Source organism: Bufo gargarizans, chromosome 9, assembly GCF_014858855.1.
Source record: "Bufo gargarizans isolate SCDJY-AF-19 chromosome 9, ASM1485885v1, whole genome shotgun sequence".
NCBI lineage: Eukaryota > Metazoa > Chordata > Amphibia > Anura > Bufonidae > Bufo > Bufo gargarizans.
The window spans coordinates 996,961-1,009,714 of NC_058088.1; positions in this window are offsets into that span (position 1 = coordinate 996,961).

The following is a 12,754-nucleotide window of genomic DNA, read 5'->3' on the forward strand; positions in this document are numbered from 1 at the left end:
TAGCAGGGAGATTATATAGAGATTCGTAGAATTTCCTAAATTGTTCTGCAATTTCCTTTGCTTTAAACAGAAGAGTGTTTTGAGGCGATCTAATGCTCTGTATAAAGCGAGATGTTTTCCTCTGTCTAATTCTCTGTATTGCAAACTTAGAAGCCTTGTTCCCATGCGCAAATACTTTCTGTTGTGCAGATAGGTAATATTTAGCAGATCTCTCGTTAAGAAAGTTCTTTAATTCTGTCCTGAGGGAGGTTAGCTCTGAGAGATGATGGGCTAAAAGGGATTGTTTATGCGCTTTTTCCAGAGTATGAATTTTAGACAGTAGGTCAGAAAGTCTCTTGTCGGCTTGTTTTTTAAGAAAGGAGCAGAGGCTAATTAATCTGCCCCTTATAAAGGCTTTATGGGCGTCCCATAACGTTTGGGGTGAGACCTCTTTGTTGTTATTAATCGAGAAGTATTCTTCAAGGAAGGAGGTAATTTGTGTTACATATTTTTCATTACCTAACAGGGATTCATTGAATCTCCAAGTGGAGTTTTTATTGGATCGAATGGGAGGGAGGATGTCACAGAACATAGGGGAGTGATCGGATAGAGTTATATCTCCTATCTTGGCCAGTGCACATAACTGTAGGTGTTCCTTTGATATAAGGACATAATCTATCCTACTATAAGACCTATTAGATGGAGAGTAGAAGGAGTAGTCCAATCCCTGAGGGTTAAGACATCGCCAAATATCTACCACTCCAAGACTTGAGAGTTTAGTATGGAGGAAGTTAAGGGCTTTTTGGGAAATGGCCGATTTTTTGGAGGTGGTGTCAAGAAGCGGGTTGAAAGCTAGATTAAAGTCACCTGCCATTATCAATATTCCCTCCCTATGAATTTCCACTAGGTCTATTAACGTGGAGAGCCAAGTAATCTGGTCTGTGTTTGGGGCATAGATATTCACTAAGGTATAAGTTGAAGTTCCTATCAAGCCTTTGAGTATAAGAAATCTGCCATCAGGATCCTGTACATGCGAATGGTACTGGAAGGGCAAATTCCTACGAAAGCCAATACTGACTCCCCTCGAGGCAGCACCCCCAGCTCCACAGTGGTACCATGTGGGAAATTTTGAAAAGGAGAGGTTGGGATAGTCTCCATGTTTGAAGTGCGTTTCTTGAAGGAAAATTAAAGAGCATCTTTCTTTATGTAAAAGAGAAAAGATCTGACATCTCTTTGATGGAGACCTCAACCCCTTCACATTATAAGTTACTACTCTTAAGTCTGCCATAATTAAAGTATGTGTAGGTGAAGGATACAGCTAAAAATATAGATGTCAAGTGTGTATGACTAACCAACCAGAGTGAAGGGAGGGTACCACCTCGAGGTAAGCGACGGCTCCGTAAAAGGTAAAGGTTCATTCCGAACAGAAGATTTTCATCAGCATATGGGCCGTATCTATCAGAGTATTCCTGAGACCTATCAAAGGACAAAAAAAAATGAACAACACAACAGAATAAACCAAAACATATGTAACGATAGCACCAGTAAGCTACTAATAAATGTGAGCTAACTAGCACTATTAGCAAGGGGGGGTGTTGCATTACTGTTTGTAAAATGCAAATATTATGATTCCTTTTTAAGGATAGAGATGATACGGGTTAAATACCAGCTTCTATCAAAGTAAAGCAGGATAAATACTTATAATGGTCAGTCTCAGTGACCTATGTGTGAAAGCAACTAAAACCGGATTGACAACATATATATCAACTATAGTGGCATTGTCTCAGTTAAGAGCTGGAAGGGTAAACCTGAGGACAAAGCCATCACTCATCTGGAAGTGTCAGTCTTTTGGAAGACGAAGCCTGGCGGTTTCTTTTCATCCTATGAGACCTTTGAGTACGAGGGGTCTCCCAAGCTCCATCAGTATTCAGAGTAGGTATATCAGAGGCAATTTCGAACAAGTTCCCAGTTTTCGATGGGGAGCGGCAGGATTTGCAGGATGTCATAAGCACCGTCTAAATCTTCATAGGAGTGAATGGAGATTCTGCGTCCATTGTGAATAAAGGACAACCCGAACGGGAACAACCATCTGTACGCTACTTTCTTATTTCTAAAAAAAGATCTGTGAGAGGTTTTAGGGACTTGCGCTTTTTCAGCGTGGATTGGGCCAAGTCTTGATATATGGAGACAGGGTTGTCATCCCACGAGGTTAGGGGATTTTTTCTTGCTCCTTTTAGTATAGCCTCTTTGACGGGAAAGTGCAAAAACTTGCAAATAATGTCCCTTGGGGGATCTGTAGATTGGGGCTTGGGGCGCAGCGCCCTGTGAGCACGTTCTAAAATCACTTCATGTGCGGAGTCAGGGCCCAGTAGTTTTAAACAAATCTGCGTCACTACTTCAGGGATTTCATCAGGGCCTACTGATTCTGGAACTCCTCTGAAGCGGAGGTTGTTCCTCCTGCTCCGGTTTTCCTGATCTTCCAGCTGCACGTACAGGGTGTTTAAATGCTTTTGGTGAGTACTTAGCTTATCAGAGGTAGCGTTGTGGTGAGCCGTGAGAGCCATGTTCGCGTCCTCCAGAGCTTCCACCCGCCTCCCTATATGCTTCACATCTTCTTTTATGGAGTGGAGGTCGGTTTTAAGTGGTTCTAGGGCTTCAGACAAAGCGTTCTTTAGGAAGGATTTGGAGAGCGAGACTGCGTCTGCTTCAGGGGACTCGTCTCTCACCTTCTCAGTGGTGTATTCCGCCTGCTGTTTGTTCTTCGGCGTGCACGGAGGTTCCGGCGCCATTTTGGATTCTCTGGCCGCATAGGACTGTGCCGCTTTTTTTATAAACTTCTCCATTCCGCCCGCTTGGGAACTTGGTCTGGACGGCTCTGGGACATCAGCAGGTCTCGGTCCCCCGATCTTGACCATTGTGGGCTAGATTAGCTGGGTTTAGGAGCTTCTAAAGGAATCGGTAATAGCGGAGCAGCGCTTCACACGACCATCCGGCTCAGGCGCTAGCTCCGCCCCCCTCCAGGCTTAGGATTTTTGTTTGCTATGTTTTATGTTCTGTACCTCAACCTGACAATAAAACTGGCTGAGGTCAGTTAAACGAAGTTCCTGCCGTGTGGACTGTAACTTCGTCGGTGTGCCTGCTAAACTGTGCCTGTCTACCCAGGAGACGACAGCCCCGCTACCTAATCCCTTACATGTGGTGGAGGATGCGCGCACACCAAATTCTGGCATAAAAAAAAACAAAAACTTAACATTTAAAGGGACAGAGTCCATTTTTGTGCGGTGCACCAAAGACTGTTTTCTGCCTCTTGGAAAATTGAGGATGTGGTTAAAGCTATGTTGCAAGCTGTTGCATCGCAACAGGAGGCTACCCGAGTGCAGCGGGAGGCTACCCTAGTACAGCAAAAGGCGCTTGAGGAAACCAGCCGCAGGCTGACGGCCCAACTGGAGGCTGCACAAGAGGCGCAAAGAAAAGATCGGGAGACCTTAGCAGTTGTGGTGCAGCAGCTGACCAGTGTCGCTGGACGGGTCCCAGGGATGGCAGAGGCCCCTCATGCCGCCATAAGGGCTAGTCACTTTCTGCAAAAGATGACAACCGCAGATGACGTGGAGGCCTACCTTACCACCTTCAAAAGGACTGCCGAGCGAGAAGGTTGGCCAAAGGCACAGTGGGCCGGACTGTTGGCCCCCTTCCTTTCAGGAGAACCCCAAAAGGCATATTTTGACCTGGAGAATCAGGATGCTATGGACTATGTTATGCTAAAAAAGGAGATCCTTACACGCCTTGGGGTTACTCTTTCGGTCCGTGCTCAGCGTGTGCACAACACAGGGAGATCTGTGGCCTATAAGAGACTTAATAGGGACTTAATAAAATGTTTCAGATGTCAAATGCCAGGTCATGTTGTTGCCAATTGCCCAATGTTTGGTGAACCAATGCAATGTGATGCCTCATATATAAACCGCCGTTTATCACTGTATGCCCAGCCTGCGTGTGTAGCATTACTAAATACTGCGGGGGAGAAACAAATGTGTGTTATTACGGTGGAAGGTAAAGATGTGAGTGCCTTGTTAGACTCAGGCAGTCTGGTCACCCTTGTAAAAACGGATTTGGTAAACCCCAGGAAATGGCTAAAACCATGGCGGTAACCTGCATACATGGAGACACCCGTAATTATCACACTGCTGTGGTAGATGTAAATACCCGATACGGGGCAGAAAAATTTATGGTTGGTTTAGTGCCTAAGTTAATGCATGATGTCATCATGGGGCGGGATTTTCCACATTTCTGGCAGCTATGGGAACATAAACTTTCAAATGCCTGTCAGGAAGGAGATGACCTACCACCGGGTACCGAAAGGTGTGGGTATTTAAGAGAGACTTCTGTTGATGATGAATCGTTTCCCTTGTCTGTCATGGTAGGGGAGCCTGAGGTCTCTGACCATAGTGATAGGTTAGAAGAGGGTCAGAGCAGTCCAGAGAGGGAAGACTCACTTAATGACAATTTGCCAGACCTGGCAGTACGGAAAGAGCAATTTGGTGCTAAGCAATTAAAAGATCCCACCCTTACTAGAGCCAGGGAAAATGTGAAGTCTATTGATGGTAAACTGGTAGAACCGAATGGCAGACTTTGTTTCCCGCATATGGCTGTGAAACATGACTTGTTGTACCAGGTGGTAAAAAGGGGAGAGGATCTGGTGGAACAACTGGTGGTTCCTAAAGTGTACCGACGCACGGTACTAGACATTGCTCATGGTCACCTTATGGGGGGGCATTTGGGAGCTGAAAAGACTACAGACAGAGTCCTTCAAAGGTTATTTTGGCCTGGGGTCCATAAAGATGTTAAAGACTATTGTGACACCTGCACCGAGTGCCAAATTTCGGCTCCTAGGCCACACTATCGTAGTCCCCTGGTACCTCTACCAATCATTGAAATACCATTTGAGAGAATAGCCATGGATCTGGTGGGGCCTCTTGTAAGATCTGCTCGAGGCCACCAACATATTCTCGTAATCATGGACTACACTACTCGTTACCCGGAAGCTATACCCTTACGTAATACGTCATCGAAGGCCATAGCTAAAGAGTTGGTGCAGGTGTTCAGTCGCGTGGGACTACCAAAAGAGATCCTAACAGATCAGGGTACACCCTTTATGTCACGCATCATGAAGGAGTTATGTAAACTGTTCAAAGTTAAACAGCTGCGTACCTCTGTCTACCATCCACAGACTGATGGACTGGTAGAGAGATTTAATAAAACTCTAAAAGCCATGCTTAAAAAAGTGGTAGACAAAGATGGGAAAAACTGGGATTTCCTTCTTCCTTATCTCATGTTTGCCATCCGTGAGGTGCCTCAGTCCTCTACAGGCTACTCCCCATTTGAGTTGCTATATGGTCGCCACCCTAGGGGTCTGCTAGATATAGCAAAAGAAACTTGGGAAGAAGAAGCTACCCCCTATAGAAGTGTCCTAGAACATGTGGTACAAATGCAAGACCGTATATCTGCGGTGATGCCTATTGTACGAGAACATATGGCCCAGGCTCAGGGGGCACAACAAAGGGTGTATAACCGCAGTGCCAGAGTACGTACCTTTGCACCAGGTGACCGGGTTCTGGTACTGATCCCTACAGTAGAGAGTAAGTTCCTGGCTAAGTGGCAAGGCCCCTTTGAGGTGATAGAGAAAGTAAATGAGGTAAACTATAAAATCCGTCAACCAGGTAAGAGGAAGCCTGAGCAAATATACCACGTTAATCTTATAAAACCGTGAAAAGATCGACTATCACTTGCAGCTGACACCTCCTTCCCACCAGAGCAGCGGTGCTCTGGGAAGCCCCTGTTGCCAGAGGTAACAATTCCCGATTCCCTGGCCAAGACACAAAAGGTAGAAGTGCAGGGATTCCTCTTTAAGAATAGGGATTTTTTCTCAGAGATCCCAGGTCGCACCTCTGTCATAAAACATGACATCATTACAGAACCGGGGAAAAAGGTTAAGCTGCGGCCCTACAGAATACCAGAGGCCAGGAGAGGGCTTATCTCTGAAGAGGTGAGGAAAATGTTGGAACTTGGGGTAATTGAAGAGTCCCATAGCCAGTGGTCCAGTCCTATAGTTCTGATCCCCAAACCAGATGGCAGCTGGAGGTTTTGCAATGACTTCCGAAAGTTGAACACCATATCTAAGTTTGATGCTTACCCAATGCCCCGTGTTGATGAGCTCATTGACAGGCTCGGAAATGCCAGGTATATAACCACTCTAGACCTAACCAAGGGATACTAGCAAATTCCCCTGACAAATGGGGCCAAAGAGAAAACTGCCTTTGCCACTCCTGATGGGTTGTTTCATTATGTGGTCTTGCCGTTTAGTTTGCATGGAGCCCCTGCAACCTTCCAGAGGGTGATGGATAAGATTTTAAGACCCCACAGACAGTACGCAGCCGCATATCTGGATGACATCATCATCCAAAGTCCAGACTGGGAATCCCATCTATCTAGGGTGCAGGCGGTTATCAATTCCCTGTGTGAGGCAGGCTTCACAGCTAATCCCAAAAAATGTGCCATTGGTCTTGAAGATGCTAAGTATCTAGGTTACATCATAGGCCGAGGCCTAGTAAAGCCCCAGTTAAACAAAATCGAAGCCATACAAAGGTGGCCTCAACCGGTAAACAAGAAGCAAGTCCGTGCCTTCTTGGGGATTACAGGCTATTACCGGCGATTTATACCTAATTTTGCTTCCCTTGCAGCCCCATTAACGGACATGACAAAAGGGAAAGACTCTGTCATGGTCAAGTGGTCACAAGAGGCTGAAAAATCATTTCAGACTTTAAAAACCCTCCTGTGCGCTCAGCCAGTGCTGATAACCCCAGATTTTAAGAAAGGGTTTGTCCTACAGACGGATGCGTCTGAGGTGGGACTGGGGGCAGTACTGTCACAGGTAAGGGATGGAGAGGAACACCCTGTACTGTATCTGAGCAGGAAACTTAATGACCATGAGCAAAAATATGCAATTGTGGAAAAAGAGTGCCTCGCTATTAAATGGGCCCTGGAAGCACTCCGCTACTATTTGCTTGGCCGTCACTTTGAATTGGTCACGGATCATGCTCCCTTAAAATGGATGTGTGAGAATAAGGAAAAAAATAGGAGGGTAACAAGATGGTTCCTAGCCCTGCAAGAGTACCAGTTTACCGTAAAGCACAGGCCAGGGACCCAAATGGGAAATGCAGATGCCTTGTCCCGTGTACATTGTCTGATGTCCAGATGTGTTCCAGCCCCGGATCTGAAACAAGGGGGGAGGATATGTGACAGAGTGTCTGGAGAAGTAGTGGATGGGGTCTATGTGTGCCCAAGATTTCTCACTTCTGTCATTTAAAAGCAACCAGGGAAATGTTTAGGAGAGGTCTGTGCAATTCGGGTTTGCATAAAACCTGTTCTTAGGGCCTGTGTTGCTGGAGTGGGGAGAGAAGGGTGGGCCCCACTCCATCCGGACAGTCCGGCTTTTGGGCTGTCAGGTAATTACTCCTCAGGTGTGCTAGCCTGATATAAGGCTGAGAATGCAGACACAGCTCGCTCAGCCTGGGAACAGGTTACCTGCAGGGAGCCTGTGAGAGCACTACAAGAGGTACGGACTTTGCTATTTTGCTTGGGTGCTTGGTATTAGGCCGGCACTTGGTCAGGGAGGTTTCCTGCTGTATAGTTAGAGCCGGACAGGCTTAGGATTTTTGTTTGCTATGTTTTATGTTCTGTACCTCAACCTGACAATAAAACTGGCTGAGGTCAGTTAAACGAAGTTCCTGCCGTGTGGACTGTAACTTCGTCGGTGTGCCTGCTAAACTGTGCCTGTCTACCCAGGAGATGACAGCCCCGCTACCTAATCCCTTACAATATATATATATATATATATATATATACAGTCATGTGAAAAAATTAGGACACCCTTTGAAAGCATGTGGTTTTTTGTAACATTTTTAATAAAAGGTTATTTCATCTCCGTTTCAACAATACAGAGAGATTAAAGTAATCCAACTAAACAAAGAAAACTGAAGAAAAGTCTTTTCAAGATCTTCAGTAAATGTCATTCTACAAAAATGCCTATTCTAACTGAGGAAAAAGATAGGACACCCTCACATGTATTCCCTCTTAAATTGGCTCAGATCTCACACAGGTATATCACACCAGGTGCACATAATTAGTAGATCGTTACTCTGCATGTTGAATGAGGCTTGCCCTATTTAAACCTCAGACATTTAGTTTGGTGTGCTCCTGACTGTTGAAGTGAGAGTGAGCACCATGGTGAGAGCAAAAGAGCTGTCAGAGGACTTCAGAAAAAAGATTGTAGCAGCCTATGAGTCTGGGAAGGGATTTAAAAAGATCTCAAAAGATTTTGAAATCAGCCATTCCACTGTCCGGAAGATAGTCTACAAGTGGAGGGCTTTCAAAACAACTGCCAACATGCCCAGGACTGGTCGCCCCAGCAAGTTCACCCCAAGAGCTGACCGCAAGATGCTAAAAGAGGTCTCCAAAAACCCTAAAGTGTCATCTCGAGAACTACAGCAGGCTCTGGCTACTGTTGATGTAGAAGTACATGCCTCTACAATCAGAAAGAGACTGTACAAGTTTAACTTGCATGGGAGGTGTGCAAGGAGGAAACCTTTGCTTTCCAAGAGAAACATTGAGGCCAGACTGACATTTGCCAGAGATAAAGTTGACAAAGACCAGGACTTCTGGAATAATGTTCTTTGGACAGATGAGTCCAAAATTGAATTATTTGGACACAACAGCAGAGGACATGTTTGGCGTAAACCAAACACAGCATTCCAAGAAAAGAACCTCATACCAACTGTGAAGCATGGAGGTGGAAGTGTCATGGTTTGGGGCTGCTTTGCTGCAGCAGGACCTGGTCAGCTCACCATCATAGAATCCACGATGAATTCTACTGTGTATCAGAAGGTGCTTGAAGAACATGTGAGACCATCAGTTAGAAAATTAAAGCTGAAGCGGAACTGGACCATGCAACATGACAATGACCCAAAACATACTAGTAAATCAACCAAAGATTGGCTGAAAAAGAAGAAATGGAGAGTCCTGGAATGGCCAAGTCAAAGTCCAGATTTGAATCCCATTGAGATGCTGTGGGGTGACTTGAAAAGGGCTGTACGTGCAAGAAACCCCTCAAACATCTCACAGCTGAAAAAGTTCTGCATTGAGGAGTGGGGTAAAATTTCCTCAGACCGATGTCGAAGACTGGTAGATGGCTACAAGAACCGTCTCACTGCAGTTATTTCAGCCAAAGGAGGTAACACTCGCTATTAGGGGCAAGGGTGTCCTATCTTTTTCCTCAGTTAGAATAGGCATTTTTGTAGAATGACATTTACAGAAGATCTTGAAAAGACTTTTCTTCAGTTTTCTTTGTTTAGTCGGATTACTTTAATCTCTCTGTATTGTTGAAACGGAGATGAAATAACCTTTTATTAAAAATGTTACAAAAAACAACATGCTTTCAAAGGGTGTCCTAATTTTTTCACATGACTGTGTATATATATATATATATATATATATATATGTTTAAATTAAGTTTAGACTCTATTTCTGAAACTGGATTTGAACTCAGTTTCTGCATCACAGCCCAGAACTTTAACCACTACAACATATAGCTCCATAGCCAGTAACTTTAAAAATAAAAATATGAGACTTCTACTGTATAGGTCTCAGTAGAAGTACAGTACAGTAGAAGACTCTTTTTTTTTTTTTAAGTACCTGGCAATGCAGCTATTACAGCTGAGTGGTGAAGTACCTTACCTCTAATACAGGAGGTTGTGAGTTTGAATTCTGCTAGAAACTTTTCTGAAATACAGACTAAATTAGATTTAAATACACTAGAGCAGTGATGGCTAACCTTGGCACTCCAGCTGTGGTAAAACTACAACTCCCAAGATGCCCCCTTTGCTTGGCTGCTCTCAGAACTCTGTAGAATTAAATGGAGCATGCTGGGAGACGTAGTTTCACCACAGCTGGAGTGCCAAGGTTAGCCATCACTGCACTAGGGTGTCCCCAAGCACTGACTCCATATATGGACATAGTTATATATGGAGTCAGGGGACTCTTAAGCCAAACTAGAGTCCCGGCATTCTCCCCTCTTCAGAGCAGGGGGTGCCTGGGGTTCTCCCATTGACTTCTATTGTGCTCGGGTGCTCGGTAGAACACCCGAGCATCGCAAAGTGTTCTACTCGAGCACCAGAGCACTTTGGTGCTCGATCAACACTAGTTTACGACTGATTACTGAGTAAATGGACCAAAGGGAATAAAACTTAACATTTAATGGTAATAAGATTAGAATAAATGGCACAAAAGATGGGCCAAAAGACAAATGCACGACAATGCACCAGTGTAAAGAATGGAACGTTCTCACCCGGATAGTTGATAGACGGACAGGTCTGTATGGACGGAGCCCGGTTTGTGATGCCTCAGGGGAGAAGTCCGGTTCTTGGAGGGTGGTGATCACTGGAGAGCGTGCGTTAAGGATGGTACCGAAATTTGCTAGATGGTAGGCAAGGTCGGGAAAATTAGTCCCTAGTGTGTCCCTAATAGAAGGGGGAGGGGGCTAGTAGACCCTACCTACCTATACGGAGTACTTGCTCCGCAAGGAGCGACCCCGTCCGGATACCTACTCCATACATTTTGGGATTATTTTGGTCAAGGCTCTAAGCTAGACCTGTGCATTTTTTTGTATACAACTGATTACGACATCCCCCCTGATTGATCGGCAAGTACCCAGACAGAGGATGCCGGCAGGGCAGCCCGCAATAGAACGTGCCTGCCGGCATAATGCAGTTGGGCCGAGACACAACAACAATAGGAGTGCACCTGCCAGCGAGGTAGGCCGGTTACCTGGTAACAGGATGCCAACAGTGCAGCTCCAGGTGAGCACGTCTGCCAGCTACCGTGGAGCTGAGGCAGAAATGTCAGCAGCACTGCCTGCCAGCAGGGCACCGGCTATCGTCTGTTTACCATAGCCAGATTTGTCACTGTCACTTTGATATTACTAATGCTATCTTGGCATTACTGAGCCTGAAATGGCTTGAATACAATCCAGGAGACCTCAGAGTGTCCTACATGACTATTCAGGGAAATCTGTGCACTTTAAAGTCAGGTAGAATTAATTAGAATGTGCTGAGTTAAATTGTTCGAATCTGCCCTGAAACACATTAAAAAAAAAAATCCTCATCTATAGTGTTCGCTTTTTCTTAGTCACCTCCCTATTCTCCTTTCTGACCCCAACTAACTTCCCATTTACATCTTCTGTATCCCACTCTCTCTCTCTCTCTCTCTCTCTTTGCTCAATCTACCACCATTTTTGTAAAACCCCCTTCCTTTCCCCCAGATTGTAGTTTAAAGACTCCTCCAGGCATCTAATCATTAATTCACCAGGACAAAAATGAAATTTTATATTACTGTAAAATAATTTCACCATGCAAACTTAATAAATCCCCGTCATATCGCTCACATCAGGAGTATAATCTGATCAATACGTTTCCATGTATTTTTCAAGTCATCTGAGGTTAAAATCGATTGTGTTTACCACGGGTGCAAATACAATCTGACTAACCTCTGACCGTCTAGTGCTGATTTAACACTATTAATGCCAGCATGCTGTCCGATTACACCAAGTGTGGGTACATTTACTTTATTACTGCCTTAGCAAAATCAAAAAAGTTCAAAAAGTTTTTAGTTTCTTAGTAGATTTTATGTAGTTTCTAGTTTACATTTGCTTATTTACATAGGATCCAAACAGTACTGCTCTATTCACACTTGTGTTCAAGTATCTGTGCATAACGGAAGTCATGATGCTTTTCCGAACCGGTTGCTTGACAGATCCCATTTAATTGTAACAGGGTCCCTTAAGTCAGGTTTCATCATGGGTTCACAGTCTGACATCTTGATCGGAAAAATGTACAGTAGAGTTAAATAATTTTGACATTCTCCTTTTGACGTCGGCAGAACATACTGTAGCTCATGAAGAAAGTCAAGCTTGGTGGGTAAATAAGGAGTGCCATAGCCTGTCTGCACACATATCCATCGCTGTCGTGTTTAAAAGGGTTGGTTTACCAGAGTTGCAAAAAGGAACGCTTATTGGCTTTCAGGCCAAGGGTGGTGGTATTTCTGTGACTGCGCAGTTTGTAAACTGGTGAAAGCGTATTATGCGCAGACAAAGAGAACTACAGTGAATAAACAACATCGTGACTGCGCCATTCTAGAAATTATCTGGTGGTAATAATTAGAGATGAGCGATGCTCTAAAAAATTTGATTTGGCTGCTTCACTGAATTTCACAAACAAATTTGCTTTGTGATAAATTACTTTGTCACAAAGCACATTTCTTTCTCAGTAGAGAGCGCAATCATGGGGAACGGCGATTGCACCGCGCCCATCATCGAAACCCCTCAGATGCTGCATTCATTGCTGATCGCAGCATCTGAGATGACCATTGAGGGCTGTCAGAGGTTAATATTTAAAAAATATATATTTATAAAAATACTCACCTTATACACTTGATTGCAAAGAGTTAGCCATAGCCATCTTGATTGAAGATCTAGCACGGAATCTTGCGCGGTGCATGATGATGTCATCACTAGGGATGAACGAAGCGACTTCAGATAAAAGATCCGAAGTCAATTCGCATAGAACTTCGTTCTAAAACTGTACGGAGCAGGAGCTCCGTATTGTATTAGAATGTATTGGCTCCGATGAGCTGAAGTTATTGCTTTGCGAAGTCTAGCGAGACTTCGGGT